The following is a 6,826-nucleotide window of genomic DNA, read 5'->3' on the forward strand; positions in this document are numbered from 1 at the left end:
ACACAAAGGAGTCTCCGTCAGCTCTGGTGCAGACGAGATACCGGGGCGAATACCTTTCGCTGTCATTCATAGCCTGTCGTTCCTCCCATGGTGTGGCCAGGGAGGGGAACGATTTGGTGTCATACACATTAGCCTTAAAGTGAGCCTTTGAACGCTTAGAGACTGCTGGTGGCTGGCCACCAGCAAGAGATGATGTGCCACGCTTCACTGCGTGTCATCCACCCTGATGCCACCTACTCCGACCAAGGGCCCTCCCCACGGGCGCCACCCAGCCACAGCAAAGGCCACCTGGCGGGATGACCATTGCCGAGAGTCCCGATGCTCCAGGGAGATGGGCATCTACTCCTTGGCATACGTGGGGAGTTAACGGCGCAGGCATCAGTAGAGCGATCCCTGTGTTGTCAGGGGGCTACAGCCAACAGGGTACATGGCAGCCCCACCACAACGGACTGGCTACCGTGCTGCATATTAGGTGCCACATAGTCCATGGTCGTCGTCTCCGCAAAAAGCAACACTACACAGTGCATAGCGAAAATTGCATCCAGGAACACATCCTCGCCCAAGAGATGGAGAACGAGCGGGACGCCAATACGACGACGAGAAAGCTGGCTAGAGGTCTTAATGCACGATGGACAAAATGCACCATGTAAGGCGCCCTTCCCCAATTGGCTCGCTCTGCTGAAGAATTTGGAAAGATGGAGGTCAAACCCAACAGGGGACCATCACATAAAGGCTTTTAGTCGCCTCTTACGACAGGCAGGCATACCGCGGGCCTATTCTTACCCCCGGACCCGCAGGGGGTGTGTGAATTTGGCTTTGAGCATGCGGAACTCATATACTCGATTTTTGAACCTTTCCCATTGCATGCAAATGTCGCACAATGGTGGAATGTTCACAGTTCATCATGTTTACCAGTTCTCGTGTACACTGACGCAGATCATTGAAGGTTAATGGGTTTAAACGATCTTCATCAAATGAAATGATAATTAAATGGACACCCTAGCTACAAACTGGCGTTGATGACTTCATTGGGGACATGTTGAAAATGTGTGCCCCGACCGGGACTCGAACCCGGGATCTCCTGCTTACATGGCAGACGCTCTATCCATCTGAGCCACCGCGGCACAGAGGATAGTGCGTCTGCAGGGACTTATCCCTTGCACGCTCCCCGTGAGATCCACATTCCCAACATGTCCACACCACTACATTCGCAGTGCGCCTAATAGATGTTTGCCCATCCTACTCATTACTCGTGGCAGATTAATCTACCAAGTCCCGTACCAGTTCGGGCATATCGTGTGCGTTCAAACCCCAAAGCTCCTCCTAACGTGGAGAGTCACTAATGTCAAAACGATTCTCCTTGAAACGAGTCATTTTTTTCCCGTGCTCTTTCCAGTGGTATTATCCTCATACACGGCGCAAATGTTTCTGGCTGCCTCCGCTGCTATCACCCCTCTGTTGACCTCAAACAGAAGAACATGTCAGAAATGTTCCGCTTTCTCCACTTGGCACCTCATTTTCTAGCATCCACAGCTCCACTCATTATCTCCAGATAACTGTGTGTAAAATCGAACAGCAACAGTGAACTACAAAAAAAAATGACAATCGATAAATAAATCCATAGCAACCGGAATACCAACATGCAAAATAAAAACGTTACGAACCTATGCACCAGCCTAATGATAAAAGTATTTTAACAGTCAGTGTAGATTCTATTCACCATGTGGAACTCTGGTTGTAGTTGGCTGACCTTCAAAAACTTTGATCCAATGTTTGAGATCTGTTGTGTATCAACAAAGCGAGCTGTTTCCAGGATGTATTTTTCACTCTGCAGCGGAGTGAACGCTAATTCAAACTTTCTGAAAAAATTAGAACTGCGTGCCGGACTGGGACTCGAGCCAGGGACCTTTGCTTCTTGTAGGCAAGATCATTCGGAAACATTTCCTCCAGGCTGGGACTAAACCATTTCTTCGCAATATCCTTTCTTCTAGCCGTGCCATTCCTCCGTGTTATGGAGCAGAACTTCTGAAACTTTTGGAGATGGGAGAAGATGTACTGGCGGAAGTAGAGCTGTGAAGTGGTGCTTGGGTGGCTCAGTCGGTAGCGCACTTACGTGGGAAAGACCAGGTTCCAAGTTGACGCTCCGACCTTGCACGCAGTTTCAGTCTGCCAGGAACTTTTAAGGCGAATTGCTTTTCATCCGAAAGGTTTGTCTTAAAGCTGTGATGACTCTATGGGAGAATCTTTTTTTTTTTTTTTTTTTCGCCAGTACGTCAAAATGTTCTAGTTTAAAATATAGTGTCGAATCCTACATAACGCAAGTGTTAACAATATTAGTCTGTAATTCTGTGCATCTCTTCTCTTATTCGTTTTGTTAATAGGAATTACCTGCCGTCTGTTTCAGTCACAGGCGACCATTGGCTGTGCAATTACAAAAGAAGTCAGAGAAGACAGCGGTCATAGTGCTCTATCTACCAACTTTTGTTGGTTCTCTAATACACATGATCCACTTATAAAGACAGTCAATAGAGCAGAGTGGTGTAATGGCTACTATGGTTTACATGATTTACACTGAGGCGACAAAAGTCTTGGGATAGCTCCTGATATCGTGTCGGGCCTCCTTTTGGCCAACATGGTGCAGCAACTCGACGTGTCATGGAGTCAACAAGCAGTTGGAAGTCCCCTGCAGAAATACTGAACCCTGCTGCCTCGACAGCCGTCCGTAAGTGCGAAAGTGTTGCCGGGGCAGGATTTTGTGCACAAACTAACCTCTCGATAACGTCCAATATATGTCTATGGGTTTCATGCCAGCCGCTCGAATTGTATAGAATGTTCTTCAAGCCAATTGCGAACAATACTGGTCCGGTGGCACAGCGCATTGTCATCCATGAAAATTGCATTGTTGTTTCGGAACATGAACTAAATGAATCACTGCAAATTGTTTCCAAGTAGGCGAAAATAACCATTTCCAATCAATGATCGGTTCTGTTGGACCAAAAATGGTTCAAATGGCTTTAAGCACTATGGGACTTAACATCTGAGGTCATCAGTGCCCTAGACTTAGAACTACTTAAACCTAACTAACCTAAGGACATCACACACATCCATGCCCGAGGCAGGATTCGATCTTGCGACGGCAGCAGCAGCGCGGTTCCGGACTGAAGAACCTAGAACCTCTCGGCAACAGCGGCCGGCCCGTTGGACCACAGAACTTATTCTATTCCATGTAAACACAGCTCACATCATTACGGAGGCACCACCAGCTCGCACAACGCCTTGTTGACAACTTGGGTCCATGTCTTCGAGCCATCTGCGCCACATTCGAACCCTACCATCAGTTGTTACCAATCGAAATCGGGCCTTTTCTCACCAGTCCACGGTTTCCCAGTCGGTCCAGCTGATATGGTCACGAGCCCAGGAAAAGCGCTGCAGGCGATGTCGTGCTATTAGTAACGGCACTCGCATCGGTCGTCTGCTACCATAGTCCATGACACACTGTCCTAACGGATACGTTCGTCGTACGTCGCACATTGATTTGTGCGGTTATTTCACGCTGTGTTGCTTATCTGTTAGCACTGACAGCTCTACGCAAACTCCGCTGCTCTCGGTCGTTAAGTGAAGGTCACTGCATTTTACATGGTGAGAGGTACTGCCTGAAACTTGGTATCCTCGGCACGCTCTTGACACTGTGGAACTCGGAATATTGAAATAAGCAATTCTCATAATATGCAAAGATCAGCACATTCCTCAAACTGGGGAACTATCAAGAATGGGGTTCCACAAGGGTCAGTCTTGGGTCCTTTGTTGTTGTTAATATATATTAATGACTTGCCATTCTATATTCATGAAGAGGCAAAGTTAGTTCTCTTTGCTGATGATACAAGTATAGTAATCACACCTGACAAACAAGAATTAACTGATGAAATTGTCAATAATGTCTTTCATAAAATTACTAAGTGGTTCCTTGTAAACGGACTCTCACTGAATTTTGATAAGACACAGTACATACAGTTCCGTACAGTAAATGGTATGACACCATTAATAAATATAGACCTTAATCAGAAGCATATAGCTAAGGTAGAATATTCCAAATTTTTAGGTGTGTCCATTGATGAGAGATTAAATTGGAAGAAACACATTGATGATCTGCTAAAACGTTTCAGTTCAGCTACTTATGCAATAAGGGTCATTGCAAATTTTGGTGATAAACATCTTAGTAAATTAGCTTACTTCGCCTATTTTCACTCATTGCTTTCATATGGTATCATATTTTGGGGTAATTCATCACTGAGGAATAAAGTATTTATTGCACAAAAGCGTGTAATCAGAATAATAGCTGGAGTCCACCCAACATCATCCTGCAGACATTTATTTAAGGATCTAGGGATATTCACAGTAGCTTCTCAGTATATGTACTCTCTTATGAAATTTGTTATTAACAACCAAACCCAATTCAAAAGTAATAGCAGTGTGCATAACTACAGTACTAGGAGAAAGGATGATCTTCACTATTCAAGGTTAAATCTAACTTTGGCACAGAAAGGGGTGAATTATACTGGCACTAAAGTCTTTGGTCACTTACCAAATAGTATCAAAAGTCTGGCAGATAACCAACAAGTATTTAAGAAGAAATTAAAAGAATTTCTGAATGACAACTCCTTCTACTCCATAGAGGAATTTTTAGATATAAATTAAGTAAGGAAAAAAATTATAAAAAAATAAAAAAACACAAAAAAATAAAAAAGTTGTTATATTAACTTAAGTATGATGTTAAATTAACTTAATTATGTCATGTATTGGAAAATTTGACTCGTTCCACATCATTACGAAATATCGTATTCATGATCCATGGAACTAGTATTAATCTAATCTAATCTAATCTAAAACGGTTTCCGAAATGGAGCACCCGACGCGTCTAGCTCAAACTACTATTCCAATTTCAAAGTCTGTTAATTACCGTCGTACGACCACAAGCACGTCAGAAAATCTTTTCACATAAATCGCCTGAGTACAAATGACAGCTCTGCCAATGCACTGATCTTTTACACCTTCTGTACGCAATACTACCGCCATCTGTACATGTGCATATCGCTATCCCATGAATTTCGTCATCTCAGAGTAGATTTTCTATGCTCTTGCTAAATCGCTTCAGGCGAATGCCAAGGTAGTTCTTTTAACACTCGACACGGTCAACAGTGTTTCCATTCGTATTGTTTGTCATTCCGAACTTGCAGTGCATATCTAACACGGAGCGAGATGACGCAGACGTGAGGCACAATTGACTCGTATTCCAGAGGGCGGCTGTTCAAATCCTCAGCCGACCAACTGGAATTAGGTTCTGATTTCGATAAATCGCCTGAGGCGAATGCCGCAAGGTTTCTTCGAAAACGTCAAGGCTAATTTTCCTTCCGATCCTTCCCAATCCGAGCTTCTCCTCCGTCTCCAATAATCTCATCATCGACGGGACGTTAAAGTCTAATCTTTATCCCATTGTATTTTTCTGTGATTTTCAGCTGCTTACTCTGCTCATTATTTTCATTCCTTTCCCATTATGTGTCGTTCGCCTCAGCTAAAAAGCCTGTAGAGTAGAGAGGTGGCTGGATTGCATTTTCCACTATCAATTTTTCGGTATGCGCTTAGTAACCTGTTGTCATTCGAAATGTTATTAATTTAAGCTCCATGCGCTCTAAATGTTAACGGTGGTAACAGTAGTAATATGTAGTTTAAGAGCAAAAAATAAATAATAAAAAGCATAAGTCAAAAAATGATTCAAATGGCTCTGAGCACTATGGGACTTAACTTCCGAGGTCATCAGTCCCGTAGAACTTAGAACTAGTTAAACCTAACTAACCTAAGGACATCACACACATCCATGCCCGAGGCAGGATTCGAACTTGCGACCGTAGCGGTCTCGCGGCTCCAGACCGTAGCGCCTAGAACCGCTCGGCCACCTCGGCCGGCTAGCGTAAGTCATATATACACTATCTGATCAAAAATATCTGGACAATCCTTGTAATGCGGAATTGACTTTTAAGTGTCACGAGAGGTGGACCCGCCAGTTCAAAAGGAGGAGGGAGTATTGTGTTGTCAGTAGAGAAGCAATAACAGCATAACAGGTTGTCCAGGAGAATTTAGAGGCTTCGAGCGAGAACGAGCCAATGGATTTCACCTGAGTGAGAAATCCATAAGCGGCATATCAATCCCACCTAAAGCTCCCAGACTGTTTGTGAGGTGTTTTTTTTATTTTCTTTATTTTTTTAGGCATCAGTCTACTGACTGGTTTGATGCGGCCCGCCATGAATTCCTCTCCTGTGCCAACCTCTTCATGTCAGACGAGCACTTGCAACCTAAGTCCTCAATAATTTGCTGGATGTATTCCAATCTCGGTCTTCCTCTACAGTTTTGCCCTCTACAGGTCCCTCTAGTACCTTGGAAGTCATTCCCTGAAGCCTTAATAGATGTCCTATCACCCTGTCCCTTCTCCTTGTCGGTGTTTTCCATGTATTCCTTTACTCTCCGCTTCGGCACAGAACCTCCTCATTCCTTACCCTATCAGTCCACCTAATTTGCAACATTCGTCTGTAGCATCACATCTCAAAAACTTCGATTCTCTTCTATTCCGGTTTCCCCACAATCCATGTTTCACTACCGTATAATGTTGTGCTCCAAACGTATATTGACAGAAATTTCTTCCTCAAATTAAGGCCTGTGTTTGATACTAGCAGACTTCTCTTGGCCAAGAATTCTCTTTTTGCAAGTGCTAGTCTGCTTTTGATGTCCTCCTTGCTCCGTCCGTCATTGGCTATTTTGCTGCCTAGGTAGCAGA

At 44.1% G+C, this 6,826-nt stretch overlaps 1 non-coding gene across 1 annotated transcript; it reads right to left on the reverse strand.

Annotated features, from left to right (window-relative positions):
• Positions 1 to 1,050: 1,050 nt before the first annotated feature.
• Trnat-ugu lies at positions 1,051 to 1,124 on the reverse strand. The gene has a single exon. It is a non-coding gene; the product is annotated as a tRNA-Thr (tRNA).
• Between the last annotated feature and the right edge of the window lie 5,702 nt (positions 1,125 to 6,826).

This window comes from Schistocerca piceifrons, chromosome 2, assembly GCF_021461385.2.
Source record: "Schistocerca piceifrons isolate TAMUIC-IGC-003096 chromosome 2, iqSchPice1.1, whole genome shotgun sequence".
NCBI classification, from domain to species: Eukaryota; Metazoa; Arthropoda; class Insecta; order Orthoptera; family Acrididae; genus Schistocerca; species Schistocerca piceifrons.